Raw genomic sequence first — 20,204 nt, forward strand, 5'->3', positions numbered from 1 at the left:
TTTTAACATTTCAACTTCCCGACGCCAGCGCAAGAGTTGCCCTGATTTGCCGGGACGGCGTGAGCGAGCGGCGCCGAGGCCATGCGGTGAGGTAAGAGCGGGACTAGGACTGGGATGGGGATCCCCGCTCCGGGACCCGCAGGGTGAAGGGTCGCATCACTCCTCGTTGTGTTCTGATCCCAGAAACGCCCGTCGCCGCCTCGCAGGTACCTGCGGGACAGACCCTCCTGCGTCCCGCAAGGATCGCAGAGCCGCGGAGTTCAGATTAGTTTCGCAAACCCCCTTTTATATAACATCACGTGGGAATCTTTTTTCTTTGTTGGGGTTGTTTTGGCTCCGTTTGAGCTGCTGAGGAAGCAGCAGCGCGGAGCTGAGCCGGGCAGTGCCTGCGGCGGGCCCGGTCCGGGTTTATTTCCCCCGTGTGTGTGAGAATCCAGCGGTTTGAGCCCGGTTTACCCCCGTGTGAACTCCCGGAGAACTGGGTCACTGCTCACTCGGGCTGATTTGGAGGCGTGTTTGAGTGCAGGAGAACATTTCTGTGGGCTGTGGTGGGAGTTTTTTTGGTTGGGAGGGTTTGCTCCTTGCTGGTTTTAGTGGTCTCGGGGAATCGACGGGGCAACCCCGGTGAGAAAGCCTTACTCAGGTGTTTACAGAGCCTCGCTGGAGGGTTCCCGTTCCACCTCTGTGGTTTTGTCTTACACCTGAACATGTATGAGATGAGATGTTTCAAAATACGGGGATTAATGGCTGATATCACCTCCCTGCTCCTCCCTCGTGTTTTGTTATAAGACAAGGCACGACTGCTTCTCGCAAGTGAGGAGGGATCGCGGCAGAGCCGGCACCAGCGCCGTGCTCGGGGGCACCAGCGCCGTGCTCGGGGGCACCAGGCTGCGGTGGCAGGCGTGGATCACACCTCACCGGGGCCGTGTGGGAGCGGGTTATTAAACCATCGGTGCATCCAAACTGTTCTGTAACCGCTTGAATCAAACATTTATGGAATGCTGCTCACTCCCTCCACGGCATCGTCACTCATTGGCTTGGGGAAAGTACAGGTGCCCAATTTCGGTGTGTTACAGTCAGTTGACAGTCCCGCGGCAGGTGGATGCTTTGCTGGAGCCCTGTGCAGAGGGTTTGGGGGTCCTGCTGGCGTGCCAAGGGTGCCCGGCGCTGGCAGGATGGCTCATGCCGATGGCGTTCAGTCCCTGATTGAGCAAGTGACCAGACAGGCACTGGGAGTGCCGCGTTTCTGCTGTGCCAGCTGGTTTTCCTGGAATTAACGAGTACGGTTTCTGTGTGTTGCTGTAAGGAGAGCTGAGGGGTGGTCGTGTCTGCAGAGGGGCGTGTTGGCTGCCCGTGGTACCCGGGGGGGGTATGGACTGAGAGCCACTCGGAGCAAAACCTCTGTCCCCACTGTGGTGGGGATGGGACAACTGCGTGGCCTCGGGGTGGGCTCTGTCGTCAGAGAGGTTGACGGACTCGTTGCTGTTCTCCTGCCCCAAGGGACGTGTCCCAGAGCTCGGCTGGCTACTGGTGGGCTCTTGGGTGGTGGCCATCAGGCCAGGTGGGACATGAGCCTGGTGGTCCAGGCTGCTCATGGGAGATGGAACAGGCAGGTGCCTCACACTTGTGTGCAAGCAAGGAGAGGGAAAGGGCATCCATCTCCCTGGGGCAGCCTCCAGATGAGTGAAGCTGGAAGTGCTGCGAAAAGCTCTGCATTGGGAAGATGAGTCTGGAAACTGCAGTTCCTGATCCTGTGTACTACAAGTCCCTGGTGCAACAGGTTCATTTTGTTGTCTGCTTTTGGTTCATGCCATTCTTGTTGCAAAAGTTATTTCTTTCCACCCTGGCTTCCCGAGCACCGGTGTCTCCTGCCTGCTGTTACTGCGTGTTTTCCTGAGCACTGATTCCCTGCAGCCATCCTGCTGCAAGGATTTTTATTCTTTCTAGCCTGCAGGCTCCTGTGAAACTTCCAGGTGAAGCATGAGAATGGGTTTCCTTTTCAATTTACCTGGTTAAAACCTCTCAGAAATAGGATTGGGAATCCCAAGGGCATGAGGTTGGGACCCCCCCAGGTAATACCTGCAACCCAGCAACACCTGCAGCAGTTATTTCTGTCTGTGTTCACTCAGCTTTGTTTGTGTCACATGATCCCAGGCACTTCCCCAATTTTTGCACTAATATTAGCTGATCTAATAAAATTATTCTGCCTCAAGATGGGCAGGTGTTGCTCCCAGCCTGGGCTCCTCCAATGGGCCGGGTTCCTGCTGGCACCACGAGCCAGGGATGTGACCACGAGTGGCCTCCTGCCAGCCGTGTTGCAGGGCATAAGCATCACCAACTTTGATTTTTGTGGGGTGTTCTTTATTGTAGGTTTGTTGTATTTGGCTTTCTTGCATCCAGCGCGCAATAACTGTGGAAAGGAGGTTGTTTCTGTGTCGATGCTGACATTAGGACATGGTATTAATTTTCCGTTAAATGACAGATTTATTGGACTTTTCTTCATCTGCACAGTACGACCCGAAAATCTGCGTTAGAATTTGCCTGAAGGGGGCATTTTGGAAATGTCATAAAGGATTTTGTAGCGGGGAGTTGGGCAGGGAGAGCTCTGCTGGATAATTAGGCAGTGATGCACGTCTGGGAACCACGGACTTGTGGGGAAGAGTTCCCTCATATAACCAAATTATTGTGCACCTGCACACTAACAAATGAATTTTGGGGTGTTGTGTGTGGAGGGCTGAGTAAAGGGAGCCCAGTTCCCTGTCCCTGCAGCCTGCGGGGCACCGAGCAGTTAAAATAAGTTGTTAAAGTAAGAAACTGTGGAGTAGCCTTGGAGGGTTGTTTTTTTTTTTCCCCTCAAGGAAGCCACTGAAAAATGCGTTTTCCTGCTATCTCCCAGTGAATTTTTTTTGCTGTTGGTTGAGCTCTGAGAGTTCTGGTGTTCTTGCACGTGGTTTCTCCACTCTTCCTCTCTGGAAAGAGGGTCTGGAGCCCATAGGTCTGCATCTCCCTCTGTTGGAACGTGTTGCCAAGCTGCCTGTTGCTTGTCCTGACCCCAACCTGGCTGACGTGGCCAGTAAAGCCCAGTCCTCCGCTGTGCAACACCAGGGAGCTGTGCTGGGGCTCTGGGGGTTGCTTTTCTCATGTGGGGTGTGTGTTTGGACTCGGTGTCCCCGTCAGTGCACCCTTTCCAGCCTTGCCATATCTGTCCTCAGCTCTCCTACCCCATCCTCAGGAGGCCTTCCTTAATCCTGGGAATGAGGCTTTGCTTTCTTTGTCCCTAAACACTGACCTGCTGCAGGGGACTGTTTGAAGAGGCTGGTGGGGACAGTCCTGCACGTTGGGGTGCTCGGCACAGCTTCGGCCGTGGGAGCTGCTGTGCGGGTGGGACACCTCATGCCCTCTTCATCGTGGGGAGAGCATGGCAGGAATGGTGTGAAAACCTCGTTCCTGCTTTACTGTTTCCTCCTTGACATGCCAGCTGCTGGCTTACAGTTTTTCCTGGGAAACTGGCCTTTTTGTCGTGTATTGGGGCATCTCTGGAGCGCTGTGTCTCTGCACAGCCTGCACTGATGTGCTGCACAGCAGTTTGTGCTTATATGTGCTAAATCCAGCAGCAGGGGACTTCATTTGGCCAGTGGTGTTTGTTCCAGGAGGTCTCACTGAGGTCCTGGAGAATCCCCAACCCTTCATGATCACTGCTAAGCCTGGTTGCGGTGCAGTCACCTGTTCTGTGAGCTTTTTCCTTTTGAAATAAATGCTGAGCTTTGTGCACATCCATGGCAATAGTCTGCCTGGGCTGATGGGGAAGGTGTGCAGAAATGAGAGAAACCTTCCCCTCACCTCTCCCTTCTTCCTGGGCTCAACTTCACTCCCAGTTTTCTCCACGTTCTCCCCCTCAGTGGCTCAGGGTGATGGAGAACAGTGGCTATGATCAGCTCATCACACTTTGTCTCTGCCCCTCCTCTCTCCTCAGTGGGAGAACTCCTCACACTCCTCCCCTTGCTCCATCATGGGATCATCCATGGCTGCAGGTGGATATCTGCTTCACAGAAACACTTTCTGTCCCTCTTTGAAAAAGATTACAGGTAAATGAATATACCAGGATTTGACAAGTGTCCTGAGCAGAGCTGGAGAGATGGGAATGATGTGATGTTAGCAAGATGCTGAGTGTGTGAGGGTGGCCCTGAGTGCACTGAGCATTGCATCCTCTGCAGCTCCAAGGGTTCAGGGATCCCTGGCCCAGGGAAGGGGTGGCACAGAGCGCAGGTGTGTGATGTTGGCAGCTTCCAACCTGGAGCTCTTGTGTCCTGCTGTTGGCTGGCAAGACAAAACACTCCTGAGCTTGTGTCTGTGTTGAGTGCTGGTTCAGTCCTTTCCCATTTCACTAATAATTCTCCCCATCTGTCCCCAAATCCTCCAGTCCAGCAGAGCTGTGGAATAGCCAATTCCTCATTGCTGTAGGGGTTTGCCATTGCCTTTTCTCTGTGTTTGGGGTAGCAGGCTGTGTTGATCCCTCATTCTTGGTAGAAGCTCCAACAGGTCAACGCTGGAGCACTTTGGATTCAGTGGGTACCTCTGGTGTCTGATGCCACGGGTTGCTCTGTCCTTGCTGGACCTGTCCCAGCTCCTGCACCAGGAGAGACCAGGATGATCAGGTTCACCCCATCTGGGCTGAGATTTGAGCCTCCTAGATCACAGCCACTTTCACAAGGCCTGCAGGACTGGAAACATCCGTGGGAGAAAGCCACATCCAGATGTTGCAAAAGGCCGGTGTGATGATGAATTATCCACAGCCGTTCCCAGGCTGTTCCGAGCTGCTGGTGTGGTTCTCCCTGCTTCCCAGCCTGGGCTGGGTTGTGGTGCTTTGCTTGCTGCCCAGGCAGGGTCCCCAGGATGCTGGAGGAGCTGTGCTGGTGCTGTGTTCCGTGGCAGTGCCTTCCCGTGGTGTTTTTCCCGGGAGCTGGCCTGCGCCGCCGCACAGGAAGTTCTGGTTGCACCATTATTGCAGAGCCTATTGTCTGGGGCAAGGGCAGGACTCGCTCTTGCTCACATCCTAAAATGTCTTGCTGTGTTAAAAGGATGTTGTGGAGTATCCAGGGCGAAGCTCAGGGCTGGCTTTGTGCACAGCTCAGATCCCTGTGTTTCTGCTCAAACTCACCCCTCGGGTTTTTCACGGGGAACCTCAGGGTAAAGGACAACTCGGAGTGACACTGGAGTCAGGGCACACCCCTCGTGGCAGTTTGCAGCTTCTTGCTGCATAGCCTGCTCTGGTTGGTGGGTGGTGTGATGCAAAGTCAGGATGTGTGGGGGATGCAGAACCCACCAAACCCTGCCTTTGGGATGCCAGAGCACGTGGCGTGGATGGCACAGGTGTGGGTGGGCAGGCACAGCACGTGGCAGGCTCTGTTTTCACCCGCCGCAGCCTCGTGGCGGGACCAAGGCTGGCTGTTAACCTGTCCGTGCCTCGGTGTCCTATCTGAGAGAGCTGCTCGACCTGTGTTTGCTTCCACCTTGTTTTTTTCCCTGAAGTGATCTTTGTGGCTTAGATGGTTGGCAGTGATAGCCACGTTTCCCAGACTGTGCTCTCCAGGTTGCCAAAGCTGCTCCTCACCCGTGTGAAACCGCAGCTCCTCTCACACGGGGCAGTGTGTGATGTTTGGCTACAGCTTGGCAACCAGCAGGAGGATTTGAAAGCTTTGCTCTCCAAATTGTGCCCCCCTCCCGGCTGCTCACCCCTTGAGTTGCCCAGGCTCTCACTGCGTTTTTCATTCACCTTTGGCTGCCATCCCAAAAGAGGGGAAGCACCACACTGGGGCAGGTGTAAAGATCAAAGCCACACGTGTGACGTTCCTCCACCTCTGCATGCTGGGGTGGAATTAAGCTTTGAATTTCCCATGGCTTTTTCCTAAGCTTTTGCTGCCCTGGGGAGGGTGCCCAGGCAGTCAGTGCCCCCCACACGATGCTGCCAGCAGCCCGTTCTGCACTGGGAGGGAATTCGCTGCTGGAGGCTTGTCCCGATCCAGGTGAGGTGTGAGCCCCTCGGAGCCAGCACCAGCTGGGGAGGGTGTCAGCGGCAGCTGCCTGGCAGCTCCTCCGCTGCTGCATCAGCCTGTGGGATCCTCACTGAACGGGCACCAGGCAGCCTGTCTGAGGCACCCGTGCTGCCACGTGCCTGGCAGGGGGACGGGGAGCCTGGCAGGGGGACGGGGAGGCTGGCAGCAGCTGCCCGTGTCCCTCAGCTGAGCGAGCCGCCCTGGCAGCGGGTGCAGCTCATCTGCTCTCGCTGTGCCCCTCACGCCGCGCTGGCTCCACTGGAACTGGGCTGGCATTGTCTGCCAGGGCCTCCCGCACACTCAGGGCTTGTGTGAGACAGCCACTAATCAGTTTAAAACTGCCCTGTTTCGCTCCCGGGTACAAAAGATGCCTGTTGTGTGTCCAACAATGGCAGTGTCTGCCCCGGGCTCAGGCTGTGGCTGCAGTGCTGAGAGGTCCCATGGCTCTGGAGCCCCAGGCTGAAGCTCCAGCAGGGCACTTGGGCTGCACCACAGCACCACCTGGCCCCCTTCACCACGCTGGAGCACAGGGAGCTCTTGGCTGGATGCTGGCACCAGGGTCCTGCCTGAGCTTGGGCAGCAGAGAGGGAGGAGGAGGAGACATCCTCAGGTTTTTGAGCAGCTCAAGGAATTGGGTTTGCACTGAAAAGGCACTTTCCATCAGCCCCAGAGCCTGTTACCAACTTCCCATCCGTCCCTGAAACCACAGGGAGCTGGACAACATTCCTGGGTGCAGAACACATCCTGAACTTGTACACTGTACACTCCTGAACTTGTACACTGTCCACCCTGTACACTGGAGCTTGGAAAAGTCTCTGACAGCAGTGAGAGCAGGTGAGCAGCACACCCTGTGTCCCTTGGTGCCCCAGGCTCACTCTTGGATCACCCCCTTATGGATAACGGGGAATGCTGGGAGAAGCAGCAGGGCTCAGGGTGATGGTCTCAGCCTTTCCACGTGGTGTGGACGTGGCTGAACGTGGTCCCATGGTGTGGGTGATGCTGGCAGGCTGGGCATGGCCAGGGTGGGTGCATGGGAGCCCACCTGAGCAGGGGGATGCCCTGCACACCCACGGGGGGTGATGTCTCCCTGTGCTTTCCAGTGAGGTTTTACACCCCAGGGGCTGGTGAGTTTACTTTATGTGGTGTAAGTGCTGCCAAAACAATTCCTTCCTGTTATTGCTCCTCCAGTTTCAGCAAAGTGATAAGAACCTTCTGCAGGGAACTGGTTCCTCCCAGAGGCTCCTCCTGCTCCCAGCTGGGAGCTCTGAGCAGGGGTTCCCAGGGTGACTTTGCTTCAGTCCTTCAGCTCAATTTCAAAGTTAGATTCAGGTAAATGATGTAAGGAACGCCTGAGTATAATGTGTGTAGGGTCTCTCCACAGCCAGATGAATCTGGTTCATTTTGAGTGTTGTTTCCCATGAATTATCTCTTCATTTGCCCAGGAAAGTAGTTATGGATGGCAAAGACCTTGGTCTTGCAGACAAGGCTTGTGCTAAAATCATGGCAATGAAAGATGAGACAACCTGGGGCTTTGCTGGCCCTGGGCTGGAGTTGGGAGAGCATCCCATATCTAAGCTCTGGTGGGTTCAGCTGATGGTTCATGTTGTCACACCATTTTGTTTCCACTCCTGCAAAGGCCAGACCTAAAATATTCCAATGGGAGCGAGGGTGGATTTTAAACCCCCTTCTGCTTGATTTTTGATTCCTTTTGAGTGAATAAACTGAATCTAAAGCAGAGCCACCAGAAATACAGAAACCAAGGAATGGTTTGGGTTGGAAGGGACCTCAAGGAACATCTTGTTCCCACCCTGTGCCACGGGCAAGGGCAGCTTCCCCCTGAAGGTTTGCTGGGTTCCAGGCGGTGCCAGTGCGGCTACGATTCCTTAGGATAAAAGAACCATTCCAGGTTTCCTGGTGGCAAACCCAGCCAGGGTTCAGCCACTGCTGAACAGTCTGATGGAACTGAACAGGCTGCCCTCCCGTTCCTGAGAGTGGGCTGCTGAGAGCAAGGAAAACCAGGGAAAAGGGCAGTTAGTCCCCAGGTGAGGTGCTGTCCCTCGGCCAGGGCAGGGCATCGCCTCACCTGTGGAGCTGAGTTCCTCACCTGGGCTGTCCAGGGCACCTCATGCTGGGAATTGCATAAATAAGTTGGTGCTTGCAAACAAAGATCCTGCAGGAGGGATCTGCTGCAGGAAGAGCCAAGGCTTTGCTTCTCACCCTTCAGTGGTCGATATTTTCTCACTTTGTAAATACTCCGAGGGCAGGCACTGCCTCTCTGGCCTTTCTCTGGTCTATAATTGGTCCTTATGACTTCTTGACATAATAGGTTAAAGCCAGGCATTTAAATAAACTTCTAAGAAGATAATGAGTTGCATTAGGTAGAGATATTTGTATAAAAGGGAAGTAAATAAATGCATTTAAGGGCAAAAGCCAGACTGTGTTTGACAGAGCTAGCAGCAGTTTTCTCCAGGATGCAGATTATTCTATACTTGCTCGTTCATGAGGTTTTTGCCTCCTTCCTCTGAAGTGTTTGCCGTTGCCCAGAGCCCAGAAGGAAGCACAGGGTTGTGTGAAGCCATGGGTGATCCAGGCTGGTGTGTTTGTACTCCTTAATGCTCCTCTGTGATCAGTGGGTTTTGTACCCATAAAGGATGAGGGCAATGCCACAAAAATGGTCTATAGGAAATACAGGAAGTCTATCCCTATGATTTCAGACTTGAACATTCTGAGTAATAATTACTCTATAATCTTTCCAGACACCTTTCTTTGATTCCTGGAAAATGTAACTTTTATTTACATCTGCATCAGAAATGTTTTTAACAAAGCAGAGATGAAAACAGGAAAAAGAAGGTTTTTTGGGCACAACTTTACTGTGGGATGCTGCAGGGCAACTCCATGGATCCGTGCAGTGCTGTGGCCAGGGGACAGGGATGGACTGCTGGATGCTCCTTGGGGCACTGCTCAGAAGATTAAAAGCACTGCCTGTCTTCCCTCAAACGCACAAAAGGAGGTGCAACTTCTGCTGGAAGCAGGGAGGAGCTGTGGGTTTAGGTGGTGTTGGAGGAAGCCCTCTGTGCTGCACTCTCTGGTTCTTTATATCCTCACTGCTGCAAGAGTGAATATTGAGATCCCTAATCCCAGTTTAAGTTAGGCACGTAAATAGTGTTTGAGCAGGTCAGTGGGAAGTCTGATTTTGATGCTAAAGGCACAGCTCTCCTCCCTGGCAGTGGGAGAGGGGTTGGAGGGAGCTGGCTTAGGGGTGTCTGCAGGATGGATGGACTGTGAGCATTTCCCGAGTGTGCAGGAGGGTTTCTAGAGAAGCTACAACCTGGAACAAGATCTCCTGCAAAGACTCCAGCGAAGTACCCTTTGGAGCCCTGTGTTAATCTGCTCCTCTGCTGGTGGAGGCAAGCTGGGGTTCAGCCTCGTGCAGCTTCAGTTGTGATTTCTGGCTATTGGGGTATGGGGAGGTCGTGTTTTGAGCTGGTTCAGTAACAGCTGGATTTGAACTGGAGGCTGTGGGGCTGCATTGCTGTGGAGCTGGGTGAGAACTTCATGGAATCAGAATATCCTGAGCTAGAAGGGACCCACAAGGATCATTGAAGTCTGCTCCTGGCCCTGCACAGGACAACCCCAAAAATAAGCATATAACTCAGCTGACAGATGAGATGCTTAATCATTTTATCTCTTCCTTTGCTCCTTCTCTTGCATCTGTCCCTTTTTGAGGGAGCCAGGGGAAGTGCAACTTGGGAGGGAAGTTCAGCACAGCTTCTTTCAGTATTGGAAACAAACTGAACATGGGTGAACGCCTTTGGTGTGAGGATCACAAAGATTGATTTTCTTTGGGTGCTTCCTGCCTCATTCCTGCCTTCCCTGGGCCTGTTTTGTCACCCACTGAGAGCCATGGGCCGAGCAGTCACTGCCTGATGTGTTTCTGTATCCACAGGTAGGACTGAAGCCCCTGTGCCAGGGGTAGCTCTTTCCAACCCTTCCCAATTGCCACGTCTTTGAGGGAGATTATTTCTGACACGCTGTGTCAGGTTTCTTGATTTTCTTGCTGCAGGTGGTTGTGAAACAGTGGCTGTTCTGCAAGTGCTATTGCTGGGATTGGCACTTGTTTGCCCGCTGGAGGAGGGAGAGTATTTAAAGATACAAAAGAAAAGGAGCGATTAAAGTCGATGGAAGATCTCTCTGGTTCTGTGGGAATTGAGGTTTTCTTAAAAAACCTTTTTTTAAGCACGTCTGTTGTTTCCTCTGAAGGAAGAAGGGGTCACTTTTTCCACTGCTGACGTGAATGGTGAATCACAGTGGTTGTGGGAAGGTGCTGTCACTGGGACCAGTAACCTGTCAAAGTATTTGCTGCCTTCACCCTGATGTGCTCAGCCCTTGTGCCAAATGGTTGGGTGTGAGCACGGCTCAGAGTGAACTTTTAATGCTTCTCGAGTGGGATGGACAGAAGGCTTGACTCCTTAAAGATTTTTATTCCCACACAGCCTGTGCAGGGGAGAGCCCATTCATTTTCCCACGGGAAGGAAACGTGTCAGCATGAAGCACAGACGCAGCATAGGGCCTGTAAGCCTCGGTGCTGAGCGCTGGCTCCAGCTGAGTACAGGGCACCAGCAGGCTGGAGTAACATCCAGGGAGCTTTTGTGAAGGCTGGCAGTGCAGGGAGCTCCCTGGGAGCCGGGGCTGGTCCTGCCCTGCCTGTGCAGGCAGGTCGAGCTGTGTGGGAGTTCCTGCAGCTCCCGCACCAGCTGAGCAGGGTCTGAACCCAGTCCCTGAGCAAACACAAGCCACTGTGCCGTGGCTCATCATGGGCTGGTCCTGTGCCTCCACAGGATGCATGTCCTTGCAGAACATACATATTTATCTTTTCCAGGGTGTGCTGCTGGATTTGCAGCCCGGTGCCTGGCTGCTGTGGAGCTCCAGGGCTCTCCAGAGCTGTGGACAGGTATCACTGCTGCCCAGCATTTGCTGAACACTGTAACCTAGAAAGAATTCAGGTCTGCGAGACATGAGCTGGCAATCCAGCATGTTGTTTTTTTGGCATGATAGCAGTGTTTGGATATCCATGCAGTGCAATTTCCTGCAAAAACTAGATGTTGCCTGCACGTGTTCCTGGACTGTTTGTGCTTTTAAAGCATGGGTGAAGCTGCAGGTGTGTGCTGGGCTCATCCTTGGAGTTGCAGTGGGCACTGTCGGGGTGCCTGGTCCTCTCCTATCCTGCTCATGGCTTTTGTTCAGTCCTTTGCCACCCATAGCAATCCTTTTCAACTTGCTGTTGAAAAGGATTTGTTGGAGAGACTATAGAATATACAGAATATAGAAGAAGGTGAAATAGAAAGGTGCCTGGTTCTTTGGAACATAATCCCCCTCTCCTTGTGAAAAGAAAGATTCAGGCTGTATTCCATAGATAGGGATGAAGGGAACCTTTAGCTGCTCCTGCTCTGTCAAGTTTTTTAACCCTAAAAAAAGGGGTGGGTAGATCCTTGAGGAGGGCAGGGCATGAAGGCAGAGCAGACACCTGTGTGTGCACAGCCCCATCCTGGGGGCAGGGTGCAGGGCAGGGGTACAGCCAGGAGATGAAAAGCTCGTCAGCAGGGATGATGATTGAGCCCGATGCCGGTTCCCGGTGCTCAGAGCTGCCTCACCCAGCGCAGTGTGGCTGGCTGGAGTGGGGCCCTGGAGCGTGAGCAATGCGAGCTGACAGCCCCTTTTGCAGGGCAAAGCCCCGCTGGTGAGACCATCCAGCCATCCAGACAGGGCTGTGCTCCCAGTGTCCGCCCAAACCCGCCTTGTTTGGTTTAGTGTCCCTGTTGGATCCTGACGGCAGGCGGGACCTGGCGCACTGTGGGTTTGAAGCCTTGGGTTACGAGCTGTGCATGTGAGCAGCAGCTCTGCTCAAGCTGGGCTGCACAAATGCAGGGTAACACCTACAACGGCCACCAACTCTGGGCTCCAAATATCACCCACCTGCCCGTCGTTCCTGCAGAGCATCGCGTGTGTCACCCTGGGCTGACTGGGCGCTCCTGGGTGGGGCATCGCCGCTCTGGATGCGGATAAGGATGGGTTTGGTTGTTGCTTCGGAAGAGGAAGGCAGGAGAAAGGTGTCTGCACGTCTGGGAGGCACTTTGTGACTTTTATGCCACCCCTGTGAGGGAGAAGTAAGGTGCCAGACCCCTGAAAACTTTGTGCCTCTCTGGGGTGAAAAGCCCCAGCCCAAGAGCTGCCAGGCACGAGGCGTCACCGTGCTTTTCTGGAAACACCAGGTTAGGCTTTTTATGTGTCTAAAGGCAATTTTGTTCAAGGCCACCTGTCTTCCTGAGCTGGATATCCTGGAATGTAGGCACATCTTGGGCCTGTGTGGAACATCCAACCTCCAGACACCCACAAACTGGGGTGATTTTACCCAAAAGCAGTGCAGAAGACTCCTAAGGGAATTGTTTGCTGTTTAAGGTGTAGACACTTGTACTTCCACCTTGGGCTCTGAAGTGAGACTTGACAGCAATTTCAGAGCATGGCAAGGAGACACCTCACCTTTGCTTGATGAGTTGGGTTTTTCATAATGTGGTGCTTGGGGAGGTGAGAGCCAACTGTCCAATCCTGTGCTCGTGTGGTTGTGTCAGACTGCTCCAAGGAAAAGGGACCTGGGGGAAAGGAGTGTGGGGAAATCCCACCTGTGTGTCTGCCTACAAGGAATGGGTTACTTGGTCTGGAGGTAGAAATAGGGCTTGGAGGGAGGCAGTTAAGGTTAAGTACATGTGAGATGCTCTTTGACATCACCAGGGCCATGTAAGGGGGTGGCTGAGTAACATGCTGGAATAACTCTTGGAAGTGCTTGAGCAGAACGGGTTGCTGCATGCGCTCCCAGTCTTTGCTTGTGAATTTGGGGCTGGCGTTGGCACCCAGCTCTTTGTTTCTAATCCTGATCTGAATGTGCTGAACATACATTAACACAGAATCACAGATTGGGAGGTCTGTAACTATGGCAATATCCCACAAACGTGACCCCCTGCACCTCTTTTCAGTGTTGGCATCTCTGAGCCGCCTTGTCAAGATGGCACTTGCTTTTTTTTTTCCTAGTAGTAATTCCATGTCAAAGAGGAAATATAAATAAACTCCCCAAACAAAAGAAGCAAGGAAAAAATAATTCTTTCAAACATTTGAGCAGGAACAATAGGGTAGGATATGCACTCTCTGGGGAGGGGTAATGGCTGAAACCGATAGGAGCACAGTGGTGCCTTGCTCTGGAACTAGCACAGACCTTTGCTCAACTGAGGATTATTTATAGCAGATGTTATGGCAGAAGCATGTGTGACCTGTAGGCTCCCGGCGAGGGGAAGAGCTTTCCTGTACTGTCTCTGGGATACAATAGACAATTATTTAGACACTATCTTTGTCTCAAGATATAAACAATTAAACGCTGGCTACTGATTTCTGCCCTGATGTTCAGCCCACGGGCAGCCATGCTTTCTTGCTTAAGGATTTATGGAGAAGGGAAGGGTTTCTAAGACATACCACATCTGTAATGTTCCTGAGGCACCTCCACTGCACTGACTAACTGGGAATGCAGAGTAATGTCACAAGCATCGTGAGGCTGTTGCCTCTCAGCATCCTCCTGAAGGATGGCTTGGTGTTGAGCCGGCATTAGTGGGGTGTGGATGGGTGTAGACCCCTGAATCTGCCTGATCTCTTGTGTTTTAGCTCATCACTGTGGTATTAGAGTACCTACATATGCTACTGGATACTAATTAAGTGTTCTTACATATAATTAACTACTTTCAACTGATTCCTGAGCAGCTTAAATAATCTACATGTAATGGCAGATATTTCTGTATTACAGTGATGACAGTTGGTGCCAAATAGCTAAGGAGGTTGGGGAAACAGCTATTGTGCATCAAAACATCACCTTGTTCTGGCAGAGGATACCTTTTTGGGCTCCTTCATTTTGTTGGGGATCCCTGGGTGTCAATACTGAACAGATCCTGTTGGGCTTCTTTGATACCTCAGTTTTATTTTTTGTAGAGCAGAAGAATTTAGAATTGCAAAGCAGGGGAAATGGGAGTGTGCAAGGGGTGATGCTGCCACAGTTCAGTGGGCAGAGGGTGTATCTGCAGTTCCTGGGTCAGCTCTGCAAGGCTGGAGGAACATTTAGCTTAGGCACAGTGCCAAGAGCTTGTTCTAAAATTCACCATCAGCAGGAACTCATCTGCTGTATGTTCATCGTTTGATTGCAGTTAACACAGGCTTTTATACCTCTGTGGTTTTTTTCCTGGAGTTTCTCCTGTTCAGCTTGGCACACGGAGCTCTCTCCCCTCTCCTGTGCAGGCACTGTGTGTATAAAGCTGTTCCTGGCTTGGTGGAAGATTCTCGAGCTCAGGGTGCTGCAGAACCCAGTGCTGGTACCCTGGTGGTGCCTCTGCACGGCCCCCCCACCTCAGCAGGCCCACCCAGCCCCCAGCGTGGAGATGCTGGAGTTTGCTGTGAGCTGGTCCCTCCCCTGGCAGCACCAGCACAAGCCCAGGTTGTCTGACAGATGCATTTGAGCAACTCTCTCTCTCTCTCTCCCCCTTGGCCTCAGGCAGGATGAGTCTCCTGCTCTAATTTCATTGTGTTTAGCCACCGAACAAACTCTAAAGCTCCCTGAAATGGGAAGGAAGTAATGTTTAAATTATACATGAGTGAACTGATTTACTCAGCCTGGAGTTTTGAGTTCCGTCCTTGTGAATACAGGGCTGGAACTGTCTGTCTGTGCATCCATCCATCTGCCTGCTGGAGATTGAACTAACAGGAGCACAAATACAGATCCAGGACTGTAAAAGCTTTGGCTTAAACCAGTGTAAACTGTGTGGGGCAGATGCCTGCTGCCACAGGGAATGCAGCATGTTTGCCCGCTGTTAGTTTGTCTGGTAGTCTGCCCCCAGTTATGGAGGAGGCCACTGCTGCAGGGTCACTCCTGCCACTGGGCAGTGGTGTCATCACCATCCCTGGAAGCGTTCAAAAAATGTGTGGATGTGGCACTTGAGGATGTGGTTTAGTGGTGGACGTGGTGGTGCTGGGTTGATGGTTGGGCTCGATGATCTTGGAGATCTTTTCCAACCTTTTCCAATCATGATTCTGTGATTCTCCAACTCGTTGTTTTGATAAGGCCTGTATACTCCTGAGTGGAAAGGGATTCAAACTGCTCTCCTGCTCCTAATGAGGGGGTTTAACTTCCTGTGTAACGTATTTTGCAGAGCATGTAAAATGCTGGTACAGTCCTGTGATCACTTCCTACAGGCACGGGCTCAGCGCTCCTTGGGGAGCCGGCACCGGAAAGTCGTAACTGCGCCTGCTGATGGCCTGGAGATCCCTTTTGCAGATGTTTCACCCAAGTAGTCTCTCCTCCGTGCTCCTGCCACCTTCCTTTCTTCTTTTATAAAAAAAAAATCATGCAGCAAGCTGCAGTGCTGCCATGTCTGGCCAAAGCCCAGCAGCAAATCGTCCTCCTGGACCCGTAAACAGAAGACGCCAAATTTTTGTAGGGGCTGCAGTGGTTTGTGGTGTGGGTGGCTGAGAGCTGGGGGTCTGACAGGTGGGCAGGGGATTGTTCATCAGGCTGCATCCTCTGGTCGTGCTCTGTGAGCAGAGACAGCTCTGTGCTTGGTCCTTCGATGTCCTTCAAAAACAAAACAAAAACCCAGAGAGCCTGAAATGTCTGCGGAGACATAAACTGAAAGGGGGAGAAGTCATGATTCTCCCCCTATTTGTTTGACCTAAATACTCTGAAGTAAGTGTACCCTCGTGAAAGAGATAATTTCCTGACGCTGTAGAACTTAACATCTGTTTCCTCCCATTTTTTTTCGGGGCTAGAACATGGTAACGGAAGAACTGGCGGGGTTTTCTTTCCTCTTTTTCTTTTGTATAGCAAGAGGCACTGCATGCTTGGGCTAAATACGCTCTCTGAGAGCAGACAGGTTTCTCTCAAGGGCTACATGATCATTTGTTCTCTATTTTCTCTCCTTCCTGCCTCCCCCCGCCCCTCCTGGAGAGGAGCGGATACACTGAAGCCCAGGCAGGACTTCCTTAGCTCAGCCGTGCCTCTGGCAGGCTGCGCCGCGTGCCCTCTCCCCGTCACCCCCCTTCCCCGAGAAACAATGGCCAAGGGCTCCTTCTTGTTTGTTATTTTGGATCCTGCAGAGGAAGAGCCGAGTGGAGCACCGTGTCCCCGGGGGCCCTCGGCGCATTCCCACTCCAACAGCCCCTCACCAGGCTGCGCCATCCCCAGGCCCGCCACTCGTGTCGGCAGTGCCGCACTGTGCTGGGGGGGACGGGGGGTTTGGAGCAAAGCTGGCACTGCAGAAAGTTGGGAGAAGGGGGATGGAAGCCTTGGAGGGGCATCTGGAGTCGCTGCTCCGCAGCAAGCGCACATCCTGTGCGTGAACACCCAGCACAGCACAGGTGGTCGTGGTGCCAAGAGCAGCTGGACTTTGGTACCGACTGTTTGTGACGTGGCTTGGACACCCCATATCTCCTTTGCAGGCAGGGTGTGGTGGAGCCTCAGCCCCTCTGTACCTCTGGCTCCAAAACCCTGTATGACCTCAGGTCTCTCCAGGTGCTTCCAGCCAGCAGCTCTGGGGTAGAGAGCATGTTCCTGGCACGTGATCCCATCTGGGATGCCCCAAGGGCAACCTCACCACCAATTTCCTTTTTGTTCCCTTCAAAGGCCTGTTATTTCTCAGGGCCCCAGTCAAAATAGTTTTTCTTTGGGGTCACTTGATAGAGGGGATTTACAATTTGACTGTAACATGGAATATGCATTCTCCAGAATCCCACAATGCCTAGGGATCATGGAATCACAGAATGGTTTGGGTTGGGAGGAATCTTTAATATCATCTCGTTCCACCCCCTGCCATGGGCAGGAACACCTTCCACTAGCCCAGGCTGCTCCAAGCCCCATCTAACCTGGCCTTGGACACTTGCAGGGATCCAGGGGCAGCCACAGCTGCTCTGGGCAAGCTGTGCCAGGCCCTCCCCATTCTCACAGTGCTTCTCAGCACTAAATATTGTTTTGAAAAAAGATACTTCTGGTAGTTACCCCAAAACTGCCTAGTCTGAAGTAGATTTCTGGGGTTGTATGGTGTGTGCTTGACATTCAGCCTGAACTGTGCATTGTTAAATGAGCAATTTCTTTGCGTCGTTGGGCTCTCTTGAGAAAACTCATCCTGGATCAGACCTTTCCTAATTGATGCTTTCTTTCTGCCTGATCTCTCTACCCTGCTGCCTTTGGACCCTGTTTTTGCTCTGGTTGTGGATAACTCCTGGAGGTTACTAAGGGCCAGCTCAGCAGAAGGAGATTGCCCAAGGAAAGCATCACTCCCTGGGCGATGGTTTGTGACAATCCTGATTGCCTGGGCCTGATTTGATGTCATTTAAGTCTATAAGAACTGTTAACTTCAGTGGGTGTTCCCTGGGCCCGTGGTGATGTTTCCGCTTCTCCATCTGCTAAATCACACTGAAAAGGAGCAAAATTGCTATTACTCCCACCTGTATCGTGCAGGAAGAGCCTGTTGCCAAGGAAATGTTGTGCAATCGTGGGTGAGATACAGTGTATGTAGTTCTTTCTTATAATCTGGATAATGCCAAAAATATGGAAAGAATTTGGAAGGGGAATCATGGCCATGGATACAGATGTTTGTGTAACACACCTGGTGCCACTGGCTGAGGGTTTCATCAATTCCAGCTTGTTTGTCCACCTTGATTACCTGGAAAGGGAAAGTGAATTTTCAGAATGAAGGATTGCTGCTTGTGTGGTGAGAACAGGGTCTCATGCAGAGGGCAAGGTGGCCCCTGTACACTGGAACTGTTTGTGATGTTTGGTTGATAGCTGGGGTTTTATAAAACATCTTCCTCCCCAGATGAGGTGCTGAGTGTTTTGGAGCCTCCAAGCCTGACTGAGCCATGATCCTCCTTGGGCTCCAGGTAATTCTGAGGAATTCCACTAGGAAGAGATGTAAGGTAATTGTGTGACCTCATGTTTTCTGTGGTTGAAGCCCCTCATACAGTGATGGTGGTCCCAGCTCAGCTGCTGGATGGTAACTTGCTGCGACTTGACATCTGCAACTCCAGCTCGAGGAGGGGAAAAATAAACATATGGTTGACTAAGTGGTGTAGTTTTCTGGATAATAGGTGTTCTCAAAGGGATTCTTCCAAACCTCTTTCCCCTGCACCCCAGAAAGGTGAGTAATGGTTCATCAGATACTCGCACAGCCGTTCTCCTCCACGGTCAAGTTTTATTTTGTCACTGTGGACCTTAACCCACGTGGTTGGGTTGGTAAGGCCACCTGTGCCGTTTGGCTTATTTGAAGCACAGGTTTTCCCAGCGTGCTGCTGGGGGTGTTTGCACAGCGGCAGGCGCTCGTTTCAGAGGCTGTGTCAGTCAGCAGAGCGTGGCAGATTTTGGCCCCTGCTCAGGGAGGACTGAGTGAAGCTGGCTGGAATTTGCTCATGTGCAGAGAATTTGCCTCGCTGGTGGGAGGCTTTGCTCTGGGTGAGGCAGTGCCAGTCCTTGGGCTGGAACTGGTTCAGGGACAGTGCAGGAACTGTGGGTGCTAACGAAGCTTTGGCTCTTACCAAGGTTAGCCTGTGATTTCAGTGTGTACAGTCCTGTGATTGCTGGGAATTACACACCCACAGGGTGCTTCCCTCACGCTCAGGATTTGCTATCAGCTGGACAAAAGGGCTTTTGAGCACCATTTAGTGTCCTCCTATCCCCCTCATCCCTCAGGGACATCTCTGTCAAAGTCTTGGTGGTGGTTTCAAAGATGAGGAGAAGTTCAGGGGAAGGTGGAGAGGAGCCACCGAGCACTGGTCACAGAATGAGTCCCCTTTCTGCTTAGAGCACTCAGGTCTGGCCTCGTGGTGGTGGCTCTAATTTACATCTGGCTTAAAGCTGTTTAAAAAAAAAAAAATTAATTTTAAAGCTACCCTTGGTCCCTGTTGTTCTGGGTTCTGTTGCTTCTCTGGGGAGGGCAGTGCAGGATCTGTCCCTTGTTATAGAATCTCTTTACTTGACACATGAGGAACAGCCTGTCTCGTCCATGCTAACATCCCTCCAAAGACTTCACAGACAAGCCTCTTCCCTTTGAATCTTTCCTCATGCGGGATCCACCCAACCAAAAACAATAAAACATAAAACTGAAAAGAGAAAACAAACAAACAAAAAGGGACCGTTTTTGATTTCTGTCTTTTGCTGCCAGTTGGCTGCACAACTTGAAACGACTCAAACACTCTTTTTGGTTTTTTTTCACTCTTTCCAGCCCATTCCAGTGTGTTAGTCTTTAAGTTGCAGCAGGGATGTCTGGGAATAACTTGCATCCCAGAGCGACAGCTTGAGGAATGAGGAGCTGGTCTGCTCCTCAAGTACCAGATGGAGGAACTGTTCCACTAAACCCTTGGTTTTTTGGGAACAAAAGCTTCTGTGGTCTCTGCAGGGACCCAGACCAGCACAGCTCCTGGGTGAATTTGTGCCCCAGGGTTTCAATGGTGGCAGGTGGTGCTGAGGCCCCAGAACTGCTTGGGGAAGGAGGTTCTCTCTTGGAATGTCCGCGGTGGCGAGTACAGGAAGCTGAGTAAAGAGATGGCTAAAGCAGAGCGAGGCAGCGTGTGGAGGGTCAGCACTGTGTTCCATGGGGCTGTGAACTGTGGAGTGTGTTTGGTGGCACCCATGAGGCTGTGTCACTGGATTTGGCTGTATCCAGCGAGCTTGTGTAACTGTGGGGTGTTGGTAGCAGTGTCCATTTAGGATGTGTCACCTTGGGCAATGTATATTTAGGTTGTGCAACTGGGGGGTGTATGTTGCAGTGTACAATAGGGCAAACTGTGGGGTGTGTTTGGCAGTGTACATTTAGGATATGTGACTATGGGGTGTGTTTGGCAGTGTACATTTAGGATATGTAACTGTGGGATGTATTGGGCAGTGGTACATTTAGGATATGTAACTGTGGGGTGTGTTTGATGGTGTACATTTAGGATATGTGACTGTGGGATGTATTGGGCAGTGTACATTTAGGATATGTGACTGTGGGGTGTGTTTGATGGTGTACATTTAGGATATGTGACTGTGGGATGTATTGGGCAGTGTACATTTAGGATATGTGACTGTGGGGTGTG

At 52.0% G+C, this 20,204-nt stretch overlaps 1 protein-coding gene across 6 annotated transcripts in view; it reads left to right on the forward strand.

The window, feature by feature from the left end:
* Positions 1-8: 8 nt before the first annotated feature.
* The window catches only part of ARHGEF9 (Cdc42 guanine nucleotide exchange factor 9), a 207,593-nt gene continuing 187,397 nt past the window's right edge, over positions 9-20,204 (forward strand). For 5 of the 6 annotated variants that reach the window (XM_027893816.1, XM_027893818.1, XM_027893820.1 and 2 more), the window contains exon 1: positions 9-91. The gene's annotated coding sequence lies outside the window, so the exon portion shown is untranslated. The remainder of the gene's footprint in view (positions 92-20,204) is intronic. The other variant, XM_027893817.1, reaches the window with a different exon arrangement.

This window comes from Empidonax traillii, unplaced genomic scaffold, assembly GCF_003031625.1.
Source record: "Empidonax traillii isolate 1590-97213 ecotype Southwest subspecies unplaced genomic scaffold, ASM303162v1 scaffold407:size753175, whole genome shotgun sequence".
Lineage (NCBI taxonomy): Eukaryota > Metazoa > Chordata > Aves > Passeriformes > Tyrannidae > Empidonax > Empidonax traillii.